This window comes from Dromaius novaehollandiae, chromosome 3 (genome assembly GCF_036370855.1).
Source record: "Dromaius novaehollandiae isolate bDroNov1 chromosome 3, bDroNov1.hap1, whole genome shotgun sequence".
Lineage (NCBI taxonomy): Eukaryota > Metazoa > Chordata > Aves > Casuariiformes > Dromaiidae > Dromaius > Dromaius novaehollandiae.
In genome coordinates, this window is record NC_088100.1 from 36,601,501 (window position 1) to 36,614,645 (window position 13,145).

Consider the following 13,145-nt stretch of genomic DNA (forward strand, 5'->3'; position numbering starts at 1 on the left):
CTCAAAAACCTGTGTTTTTGAGTTTAAAAGCCATCTTGGCCTCTGGGGGAGCTCACTATAAAGAAAAATTCTAGGCAGATCCATCCCAAAGCTCTAGCCAGATCCAGATCCCATTACAAAGATTCATAAAGCAACTTTTAAATAATGAACCATGTAATCCAATTCTGACAATATTTATGACTGCAGTCCTAAACATTGAGTAATTGAACCATTCCTTTTTATCAGGGGAATGAGAGCATAATCCATACTTACACTTTGTCTGTGGATTGTTGCTAGTCTTCCCTCAGGAAACTGGGATGATGCTTACTACAGCCATACATGATTGACATTACTGAAATACAGCCCACAAAATGCTGCATCACCATCTACAGCACAGAGAAACTCACTGTATCACATGTGATCAAACACTGTACTGAAAAGACATACCATAAAATGTCCATTTGACCTCCCCAGAAGCATTAACATTAAAAAAATGCTGAACTAATATCAAATGACTTCTGCTTTTTATTTCTTGAAATGTTAAAATGTTGTTTGGAAGGAAACAGGCAGATATGAGTTACAGTGTAACAAGATACTATACATCAAAGATGCAAATATTTATTTTATTGTAATCCATCTCCTATTTATGGATTAAGTTGTTCAGGGAGCATGATAGATCTACATCATCTTTCTGAAAGCCAATTTTGCATTTTGGTCTCTGGTTTAGATAACAGATAAAAATCACATATAACTCCCCAGTGAATACAGTAATGCAGATGCTGAATCAGTTAGTTCAGGAAAAATCCTCATGAACTTACACAAACGTAAAAATTTCTTCCAAATCTATCTTTTGCCGATAAGACATAGACAATACATTGCTAGGCACTTTAGAAAAAACTTATTGCTCATTGTTGTTTTCTGTTGATTTTACTTCATGTGATCACATAACACCCTTTTTGGTAAGCTATACATGCATTTATAAAGCACTTTCAGAAGCAAGGATGAAAAGCACCAGCTAACTACCATCATTACCTCTGCAGAGGACTCAGAAAACATGCATCTTTTTGTCTGAGAGAAGCATGAATTACATGCTGAGGCTATAGAAAGTAGCTTTAAAAAAAAATGTAAAGTCATTACTGAAAATTTGCATCTGATAAAATCATAGACACTGAGAAATTACACACCCATATTTTGCAAGTAACACATACACTCAAATTTCTAGTGATGCTTAAATCACAGAAATCCTGCTAGAATCATTTTCAGAAACACAGTTGCCTCTCTTTCTCCAGCTTCTTTTAAGATAATTTTCACAAACAGTAATAACAATCATGTTCAAAACTCATTACTCTGGCCAATATAGGCAATCTTATGTCTTCAGGTCATAATCCTGTACTGAAGGGTTATGAGAAGACTCTAAAGTGCAACTAGAACACCTAACAAAGCATTTTCCAGGGCTTACCAGCCCCTACCGGCCTTTCACCAGGCACAGTCCCCTGGGCTTTGACTAACTCTACCAACAGGGGACCTAGGTCTGCAATTACCTGTTCTCCACGCTAGAGTTTATTAGTGGATCACCTTAATAGCCTCTTGGTAGTAACAGGAGTAGTGGTTTTACAAATTCACATTGCCTCTGCCACGCTAAGAAGGCAGTGAAGCTGTATGTGTGTTACTGGCACAGTTCTTTGACCTGCTTCATTCCTATCAGTACATGACCCTGTATTTAATATGACTCTAAATTTGGAGTCATTTTCATGCAAGTTAGATAAAAAGTATGAGCATGTAAACTGCAAACACTTTCACACAGATGGCAATGCAGTGAGAAATACTATTCCATTTCCCTATACAGAGAGAAGAAATGATAAATGTCAGACAAACCTGAGATATTCTTCCTCCAAGGAAAAAGAAAAAAAGCAAAAAAAAAGTTAGAAACCAGCACTTAGATGGAAGCAACCCCCATTTTGGGACTCGTTATATAATCGCATTTATTATAAGCCAGTGGTTGATTCACTGGAATGTGTCACTCCAAAACACTACATTTTGCAATCTCTTGCTGCCATCTTATGCCGCTTTTTGTCACTGCACAATCCATGACATATATCAAAAAATTTAAAGGAATTTCTCACCTGTATCATTCTGTTCGTAAGTGTTCGTCATCCTCTCGGCTCATTACTGACTGGCACTCATTTCCGCACCCCCAATCCTGCAACAAAAAGTCGAACATTCCAAATTCTTTTTGAAGTTGAGGAAACCTGAGAACACCCAACACCCCTGAGAAGCCTGTTAGAGAGACTAATAACAAGCTCTGCCCTTCCACACTATTTCCTCAGTTGCTCACTGCTCTTCAAACATACTGCTCCATTTTCATTTGCACTGATTGATTCCGAGTTTCCCTTTGTGCAGCATTGTGCAGGGACTACAAAGCAAATGAAGATAGGCCTGTAGCCTGTCTTTTGTAACAAAGATGGCTATAAATGGTGACAACAGATTCACAGTACAGATTATCCATGTGAAAAGAATTTAGAGACTGTTGCTGTTTTAAACAGAGTTAAATGACAAAACACCAAAATGATTGAGGCATAAGCAAAATTAATGGTCTATAATGTGATCTTTTAAAGCAGTTTTTTTTCTCTCTCAAAAGCTACTCTAAATGACATTTTGGACATTTATGGGTGTATCCTTTCTTGAATTCCACATCAAATCTCTACAATTTACAGGTAAAGGAACACTGCTGTTTTTTGTTGTTCTTTTTTTAAATCAGCAAAACCAGAAAAGTCTCCCTAAAGTCTGAGAGTTAAACTGCATTTTCTCTTTTTCTTGTCCCATCAACTCTTATCAGATTTTCCAACAACCAAATTATTCCCCTAGCATTACCTGTACAAAACCACTCCATTTTAGTTGTGTTGGATGTTGATGATTAGAATTTAGTAAAAGCATATCTTGTGGCTGATATATTAGGGAGAACAGATTCATTTTGCACTTTTTTTCTTCTCCCACTCAGTTGTCTTTTTGTGGTTGTTAGTGCTCTGATGAAAATTAAAATAGAGCTCAGCTTCTCAATACAACTAATGTAAACAAATCTTCCAATTCACAGCAAATGCTGCAATCACATTTTATGCCACATAAACCCCATTTTCTTAAAATGTGTTGACTTCAAGCATTCCCAGCTATTGTAATCCCAAAGCATAATGTTGCAAGACGACTAACATTTATATTGATTTTTCAATATGTGCTACAGTAACTCCTTTTTAAAGACACTTCAGTGATCATTCTAAATGACAGTGCAATCAAACCAGAGCTGCATAGAAGTATTTCTGTGTTTGGCTTTTCCTAGCACTGGAGTAATTGCCGTATCTCACTTAATAACACATTCACGGGAGAATCAACTAATGCAGTAGGACTCTACCATGAAGATCGAAAAGTAATATTATATTCTTCTGTGCTCAGTTTCCAGAAAGATATTAATGTAAGCTAGTATTTAAAAAAAAGAAAAAATAACAAATCAGTGTGATTTGCAGCATTCCTAGACTCTATTACATTATATGGCCCCTGTCGCAACTTTCTGCTCCTTGGCACACTCCAGTGTGGGGAAATCTAATCAGTTATTTATCCCAGCTTTCTACCTACTTGCAAGGAGAAAAGAGTGCAGAACCTGACCTTGAAATACTCCCAAAACATGCCAGATTGGTACAAACAGAACCATATGGTTAATCTTGCAATTATCTACTTTCTTCAGTACTTGTATAATTCCCTGTGGTCTGTATTTTTAAACATACAGGTCCTAATTCACCTTTTCAGGTGCAAAACAGGGCGCCCACTGAAAACAAGGTATAGTAGAGTCATACTCAAGGTCATTAAAAATATTTGATTTTTTTAATTAAATCTTAGTTAATTAAAAATACCATTATTGCAAAAAAGAGGAAGACTAAAAACAGGAGAAAAGTAGCATGAATTAAGAAGGCCAACCTATTTCTCATCCGGTAACACTGGTCTCCTGATAACTACAGGGAATGACAGTTAGCAGATATAACATAAGCTTCTGCTAATGTTAAAATGGAAAAAAACACTTGTTTTTTAACAAAATGTAATATGATATCCTTTCATGTGCTGAGGAGCACGGATGATTCAGATGACCATTGAACTTCAAGTGAGGTCTGTAGGCATTACACCACAGAGACCTACATAAAATAATTCGACAATTTAATTTCAGCTGAAAGCAAAAAGATACCCTAAATCAAAGATGATGCATTTGAAAGGCTGAAGAGTACTCTGCACATCCCCACCTACGGGCAGAGCAAAGGGCCCAGGGTAAATTTAGGTAAAAAACATGTTTAAACAAGTATTTATTAATTTTATGTTCCTCAGGGTTACTAAGTACCATGCCAGCCTGCTCTGCTTCAGTGCTGCTTCACAACTGCTTAAAAGTTTCTTTACAAATCAGGCATCTCTGCTTCTGAACCAATTCTACAATCAATGGCAATATTGTAAATCTCCAGATTCATAGTCCAAGAATGCTTACAAATGCTCTTTAGATACAGCTTTGAGCAAATGGACCTCTTTCTACCTTGCTAGGATCACCTCCCTGATATCTGTGCTCTGACATCTTTGTTTCTGTCACCCTTTATTCTGGCATTTGCTATGCATTGTCCTACTGTCTCTGCAGATCTTACCTGTTCCATTTTATTTCCTTGGCATGTGGGCATTGGACTTGTTAGGAAGCCCAAAGCTCTTCAAAAACATTTCTACATGCAGTTTTTCTTGTAAACATTTTGCCTTGGTCAATCTTTGAACTGTGATTTGTCTTTTCTCCTGCTGTATGACATATTTTCACCAACCGAGATTGCTCTTCCAATCGCAGTGGCTGTTTCAAGGCTATCTCAGACATCCCTGCAGAATTACTGAGATATTCTTTGTTAAAATCGCAGTTACGGAGGGATCTCTTCCCTGTGTTTATTTATTCTTCCCCAAGTCGCATTATACTACTTCTTCTATTTCAAACCCTAGTAAAAACTTCTCAAATAACTAAAAATAACATCGCAGAACTTCTAACTTTTCCATCTGTTGGGAGCTGCGTGGTTTGAGGACTGGTCAGTAAGCTACCTGGTCAAGGTACTGCAGTGACATGTAGCTGCTGTAAAAGGTATTTTCACTTGGGAGCCACCCTACTACTGTGCCAAGAGTGTTCCCTGGTACTCAGGGTGGCTTAAACACCCTTGCACAACAGGAAGAGCACCACTTCACTTGTGCTGTGTAGGGGAGTACCAGGCAGGTGCTCAGGACAGGAGCCACAGTCCCTTGCAGAGAACATACAGGTCCAGGGAGAAAAACTGTTGGTGGCAGGCACCTACCTTCGCACTCTGAACTGTCTTTTGTGCCAGAGAAACTGCCTTTAACAACATACATGAAAAATATTCAAGAAGAGGAATGTCAGGCAGCGAACATTGGTATGATCACTCTACAGGGCTGCACTGCACTGGGAGTGAGTCTAAGTCTCTAATATTAGGCTTAGCTTTTCATAGAGAATAGGATTAGGGTTTCTAGGGAAATTTGTCCTGAGGAAGGACATGAAGGAGACAGTGGTAACACAGTAAACCCAGTCCTCCAAGGAATTCCAGGAATGGGGGGAAAAATCTGTAAAAGATAGAGAAGGTGAAAAATGAATTGGATGGATTGAGCAGAGCGAGCTGGGAAAAGGAGGGAAATAAAAGGATATGATTTAGCAAAAAAAACAGGGTCTTCAAGGGAACTTTAATCATGGCAAATCAGTACAATAACAGGTGAAAGTTTGTCTAAAATAGAAAGAAAACATTGATTTCTGTTCCTTTTCCAGTAACTCCTTATGTATGAAAAGAAAGTCTTGGTACAAAAGTTAGGGAGACGTTTATAACATTGTCTCACTTTTTTAAGGTTGTCACTGTCACTGTCTGGTTCAAAGCCAATGATTTTTCTAATTTTCATTCCCCTGAGTACAAGTAAAAGCACATGTAGTCTCTTGCTGTCAACTGCACGGGTCTGACTCTTCCACTTGTGCTTTCTGTTCTCAACAAAATTCTTACATGCCATATTTTAGCTAATTTCTGAATTATCACTCCTTCTCATACCTATTCTTACACCTCACATTCCCACCATCTGCAGCTTTGTCTTCTAATGTGTATTTTTTAAACAAGCATCTGTCATTGGCTTAACATGAATCTTATAGTTGTTTACAATATTCATTATTTCAGATCAGTAGACATTGCTGACAATGGTCTTAAGTCATTAAGAAGACCCACAAGAAAACCAGAGTTATACCCTGTTGCAATTCATTTAAAACATGAGATGCCTTGATGTCAGCCAAATAAACATGTATAGCAATCTCCTGTCAAAGTTACGCTAATTTAAAACATTTCAGGATTATTAGACTGAAAAAAAAAATGATTAAGGTCATCCAAAGAGTGACTGGCCCAGATTTAAAGTTGTCAGTCTTTACTTTTTCCTTTGTTTTTCCTTGCCTTTTCCTTTTTTGCTTTTCCTTCCTTTACCTTCTTCCTTGCTATTATGTAATAGCAAAATCTCATCTAAGTTGACAGGTTGGGAATGAAAAACTGAAAAAAGGAAATCTTCAGTCAGTATATAATCAATGTATGGATTGCCTTGATGCAGGAGATTCCTGATCAAATTATAGGGCCAAGTCTCATGACTGTCTGGGTGATTTTATGACAAATAACAACATGCGTTATATCACATACACAATTAATTTTAGGCTTCAATTACATTATGACTTGTACTGTTGAAAAAGAACCTATTTTTTGTCCATGTCATGGTGTTGTGAAACTACGATACATTCAGTATGGTTAAATAAACAAATAACATGTAAGGGAAAGAGTATTTTTTAATTAAAAAAAAATAGTTTCTAACCCAAGCTTAGAAGGACAATTTTTAAGTACTGATTTTTAAGATGCCTGTGTTCCACTGTGTAACTTCAATTACATTAACAGAAATGTGAATGAGCAGACAAATTCCAGGAACTGGACTGATAAAAGCTGCTCTGGGGAAAAAAACAGCCTCACGTCCACCCAGTTAGAATTTAAAGATTGTGGCTAAGTCAGGCCATACCCATGAGCAAAGAATAGGGTCTGAGTTCCAGAATGAAGTCCACTTGTGATAAAAATTGCTTTTTTTTGCATTTCAAAGATGGGACACAGGTTTCTGCAATCAGTCGTGAGGGAAGGAAGTCAAAAAGAGGGTGCATGGGGAAAACTCATCTGAAATTAAGGAACTATGCTCACGGAAAGAAGGGAGACTATGTCTCTTAAAACAGTGTCTTCTGGTTACTGATGCTTATAATTAAGTGTTGAGTCAGTGCATTACTGAAAACTCCTGTCAAAAAGGATATAAGCAAACAGCAGACAGTAAGGACAGCTGAGACATTGGGAAGTGGAAAAAAAACCATCTTTGAAGGTTTTTTAGTCTAACATCTATCAAGGACTGCTGATTCTGCCCCGGAAAAGAATAGACTTGTTAACGTCTAGTCTCTTCTAATCCCTATTTTCTATGAATCTATGTGGCATAATAGCTTTTTTAAACAATGTGTGTAATTAATAAATAACTATCTGACCAAGAACAGCAAGAGGCTCTCCATAAGTAATCTTTCCATCAAGATTATATATTTTTCTAAAAGTTCAGACAGCACGCTTTTAAATTTATAAAAGCTGTATGGCTTCTTATGGAAGTCAGGACACAGGGATTTCTTTTAACCATAAAATTCAGGATTCTGTAATTCTCCCCAGTTGTACAGTTGCCTTTACAAAGTTCATATAACATGCTTCTACTGAAGATGCAATTGCTATAACTAACAGGTTCCATGATGATCGAATTACAGGGGTATGTTGCATTGTTAAAGGAGGAAAATTTCTGGGCAGTTAACATTAAGATGTTTTATATATGAGAAGTATACGTGTGTATTCATTCACTGTCATCATGTACTTCTAAGAAAATACAAAATTATAGGCTGGAGAAAATGCATATTACTTCCTTCATAACTCATGAAAGCTCAGCTGACATTTTAAATAATGAACTGAGATTTAGTATTAAAATTGCTAAGCTAGCGTAAATTTTAATTAACTGTTGCTTATAGTATTTTAAATTACTTTTCAATTAATATTATCAGATCCTGCAGATTTGCTATTTTTTAAGTTGTCAATTTATTTAAATATTACTTTGTTTGACACATCGATTTTTGGCAAAGATTTATTACTTACCAAGAATAATTCCAGATCATTTCCTCATCAATGCAATAGTAAGAACCACTTCAAGCAGTCATTTAGGCTTCCTGCAATGTTCATATCCTCAAACTGGGACTATGATTTTTTTTCACTTTTCGGTGCCACTGAAAACAGAACATGAGGTATTTCAGAGAAATTAGATTTAAACCTAATTTCTACTGGTCTTAGTTTAACTTTCTCTCTTACAGCCATCTACATTATTAACATCAATATGCTGCATGATTTAGGGCTTCATTCTGTTGCGACTAAAGAGAGCCATAGACTTTTAATTGATTTCAGCAGCAGCTGTATGAAGTTCTTTACCGGTTTTACAGCAACTGTCAATAGTGATCTATTATGATGGTTTTTGTACTGTGGGCTCTTGACTAGTAGACTAAAATAAATCTATCAGCTCATTTCATCGATAGCTACAATCAGAGAACAGGTAACAATTTCATTGTTCACACTGCATGCTAAATTTGAATTAGAAAACAGAGTAGAGAAAACTCCATTTTTATTAAGAGGACAAATTAAAAACTAGAAAAGGTCAGATCACATCAGAGCCCAGCCTGAGCAGAAGCCAGTGGTTTTGTAGGGGTTCTCTCTAAAATCACTTTATCCTGTCAAATCACTATTCAAAGGAAAGCCTAGAAAGGAAAAAAATGACAAATGTCTTTTCTGAATCTGAGGGATGTTTAACTGTTTAAAGGAAGGCAAAAATCTGAATAGTCTATTTTTGCTTTCCAGCAATACTGTGACTTCCCATATGTGGACAACATGTTCCTCTGGTAAGAGAGGTGTTTTCTAGCAGATGACATCTACAGTGGAGACAGAATAACTTAACCATTTTTGACCAATCTCCCTAGTTACAGGAATTATTTACAGCCCTTGGAAATGTGAAAGTGAAGGCTCAGAATGGGAAGAAGACTGGAGACATTTCTCTTTCTCTATAGAAGTCTGAGGGGCGATAAAGGGAAAACCTTGATTTTGCTTTAACATTCTCATCAACTTCACCTCTTGTGAGCCCTAGTAATTTCCCCTCAAGTCTCAGCTTGTCTGTCAGTGTTTCTCAGGAGTCTTTCCACAGGGAAAGAAAAGTTTTCTACATGCTGAAGTCTCCTGAGGAAACACATCCTCAACATAGAATTTTAGGTTCACAGAAATCATGTAAGTTCTATGCTGGCTGGAGCCAGTGCTCCAGTTTATCCAACAAATTTTGATCCTGGAAATAAAATACCAGCCACGGCAGGGCCACTAACTTTGTTTCTCTTTCTTCCATGCATGTTTCTTCTTAGAAGACAAAAAATGCTGGAGAAAAAGTTTTGAACTCTTTGGTGATCTTTATTAAGTTAAGAATTCAGTGATTTGGGAGAATTCTGACAAATTCATTTTAAATCTTGTAAAATTTTCTTCATTCTCAGACCTAACATTCTAAATTTTGAGTCAGACATGGTTTTGAAAGGATAACAAATCAAGGCTTATAATGGAGTGATCGCCAATGCCATATAAGAAGTGAGTGACCAACTCTGCATATAAACATGGTAGGGAATAACCAAGATAACATAGATATGAAATGCTGTTGTAATGCACTAATTCAGCATCTGAGGACAGATGACAGAAAGACTTGAGTCAACATGGTTACAGGAAGCTGTCCTTTCACAAAGACAATTTTCAAAAAATATCTGAAAACAGCTTTAACAGACTCCTTTTCCACACACATTCCAAACCTCAAAAAATCTTACAATTCTCTACCTAACAAACCAAGCTCCATTACTAAAAGTCCTAGGCAATGCAGCACCTCCCTACTAACCTACAGAAATACATTCAGACATAAACCATTTGTTTCCTAAGGAAAAGGTAAATTCCAAGCACAACTTTGCACATTCTTCATCCCACCATAATCTGCAGTTAATTCTCTATTTTATGGCTTAATCATAAATTAGCAGATTGATATTCTCAATTATGTTGGCTTTTCAGACATTACAAAAACTGTATAATCCATCATTTTCAAAAATAATTTCTATTTGAAGTCAGAAAAAGCCTATTATCTACAGATTCAGCTTTATATTCAAATTCTGAGTGACAGCTTCTCAACATACTGGTGCTTTGCAAAGTACCCTTAAAAATACTGCAAAGTAAATATGTTTATGTTAGTACATTAACCTTAGTGTACGATGTTCTTACAGTGCATGTTAACTACTCAATAATACTTGTACTGTGTTTCAGAGAAACATATTTTTCCATAGATTAATTTGCATATAATGTAATTTCATATCTGGCCTTGAAAAATGTCTTCTAGAACACATCCAAATAAGCTCTTTAATTATGATACCTTTTTGCAGTATTTCTAGTAGATACACTATATTCCCAGAAAGTTAAACATCATATAGCATATAATTTTGATATGCATAAAATATGTGGCATTTCATTGCACATCTGCATATATGCACGTAACTACTCCAACAGATTTGGTTGATACAAGTTGTATGCCATAAAAAGGCAAATTTAGAAGGAAATCAGTTTTTATCAACAGTTAAATCAGAATAGTGCTCACCACATAAAAACAACCTGGAGGGTATGCAACTTGGCTTAATTAGGTTATCCAACATTTTACTGATGATTTCTTGATGACTAGCATTCAATATTTAGAGTGTGTCTATTTATACTGCTATGTATTTGAGTAAGTAAATTCACTACAACATCTCAGCTAAATGAAAAAAAGTTCTGTTTTGACAGACTGCTTTCAAAATCATTTTTAACTCCCTATTTAACAGAAGATTTTATTTCTGAGGAATATGCATTTCTAACTTCCTCTGTACTAATTTTCATTTTACAATATATTTCCCTTCTTGAAGTCAACACTGTCTAGAACTTACTTAAGTAAGTGACCAGACATCACTACTTACGGATTCTATTGCAAGCTTCTTCCTTGTCTTGTCATGTAACTTTGATCCAAAAGTCAGTTACACTCAAAATGCTGATGTCTCCACTTTCGATTTTTCATGCTGAGAAACATGGAGCGTCATCTCTAATGAACACCTAACAGATACAATCTATCTCATCCGAAGTTTTAAGTGTTCAGCAAATCTGGAGAGAAAAACAGATTCAAAGTTATACTGGGCAGAAAACTCAAAATATCATGAGGCACGCAAAACTTATTAACATCACTTAAAGCAGATGTGGTATTAATGGTGGGAAAGAAAGTTTATACAGAATCTGTCTAATGACAAGACATGGAGCACACACTAAGCAGAGTTAATGAGGGAAAAAAGAGAGGACTTTGGTTGCCTTAACATTTCTCTTTCCCACCACCTCCAAAAAATCTGCATCTGACTTGTAAAAGCCAATCTTGATGTCTCTGCATATCATAAGTATAGCAATATTTATCTGTGTCATATTAGGCAGACTTTTTAATCTTTGCAATGTGTATTCTGAAGGTTGTAAGACCCTATATAAACATAAAATATTGTCAGAGTTTTCCATCTCTTTCCCAAATTCATTCAGGACCAATCAAAACAGTGAACAGCAATGATGTATCCAGATTCCCCCCCCAGACATGCCAGTACAAAAGAGACCAGACATACAGACCAATGCTAGCTAGACACAGATATGAAACTTTGGTTTTAGCTCATTAAAATAATTTAATTTGAGAATTCTCCACAGTCAGAATTTTAACAAATATTTTTATTTTTTCACAACTACATTATATGAACATAAGCCAAGATATGGAAAACCTACGCAAAATGAAGGCTGTAAAGTTAAACTATACATTCTGTTCCAGGCGTTTAGTGATGCTTTTTCACAGAATCACAGAGCGGTTGAGCTTGGAAGAGAATTCCGGAGATCGTCTAGGCCAACCCCCCTGCTCAAAGCTGGGTTGATGTGCTGACTGCTCTGGGCTGTGTCCAGTGGGGGTCTGAATATCTCCAAGGATGGAGACTCCACAGCCTCTCAGGACAACCTGTTCCGCTGCTTGACCACCTTCACAGTAAAAAAGTTTTTTCTTATGTTTAAAAGGAACTTTCTGTGTTTCAGTGTGTGCCCACTGTGTCTAGCCCTGTACCTAGCACCACTGAGGGGAGTCTGACCTCCTCTTCTTTAGCCCTTCCCATCAGGTATTTAAACCCAATGATCAGATCTCCCCTGAGCTTTCTCCAGCCTAAGCAGACCCACCTGTCTCAGCTTCTCCTCCTGTGTCAGATGCTCCAGGCCCTTCACTGAATTTGTGGCCCTCCACTGGACTCGCTCCAGCACCTCCGCGTCTCTCCAGCATTGGGGAGCCCAGGCCTGGACACAGCACCCAGATGAGGCCTGACCGGGCCTGAGGAGAGGGGAGGGAGCACCTGAGTGCTGAGCAAAACCGAGTCCCCACCCCTTTCCTAAGAAAAGGGCAGCATCTACCAGGACGTGGCCTGCAGATCTCCAGGCAGCCAACTCACATGCTGCAATGCCCCACAGTGGCAAAGGGGCAGCGCCAGCACGGGACTGCTGGGGCAGGCTAGTTTGTTACAGGGCCAGCCTGCGCCCTGCCTGTCATGGCACAGGGAAACCCGGGCCTCCTTCCACACACAGCAACAGCAACACCCCTTTCCCTAGTGCTCCTCCCCAGGCTCTATCTCTTAGGTTGCGCCAGGAACTAATACGCTGGAAAAATACGATAATATGCGGAAAAGATATTAGAAACAGGTCAGCTCTTCCTCTGAGGATAGGGCCGCCCCTCTCAGGCCTCCCCAACGACTCCCTGCCCGCTTCAACGACCGAGGACGTCCTGCCTCGGCAGCTGTCATGGCGAGCTCCCTGAAGCGCGCGGCAGGAGCACTTCCGCCTCAGTAACTGTCATGGCGGAGCTCTCTGGAGCAGGCGGCAGGAGCACTTCCGCCCCGGTAGCTGTCATGGCGGAAAGGCACCTCGCTCCAGAGCCCGCGT

At 38.0% G+C, this 13,145-nt stretch overlaps 1 long non-coding RNA gene across 1 annotated transcript; it reads right to left on the minus strand.

Moving 5' to 3' along the window:
• Positions 1-258: 258 nt before the first annotated feature.
• On the minus strand, positions 259-13,103 carry LOC135327836 (uncharacterized). The gene is made up of 5 exons (XR_010388246.1): positions 12,393-13,103; positions 11,126-11,306; positions 8,217-8,344; positions 2,103-2,179; positions 259-331 (listed from the first exon to the last, which is right to left on the minus strand). It is a non-coding gene; the product is annotated as an uncharacterized LOC135327836 (long non-coding RNA).
• Positions 13,104-13,145: the final 42 nt, after the last annotated feature.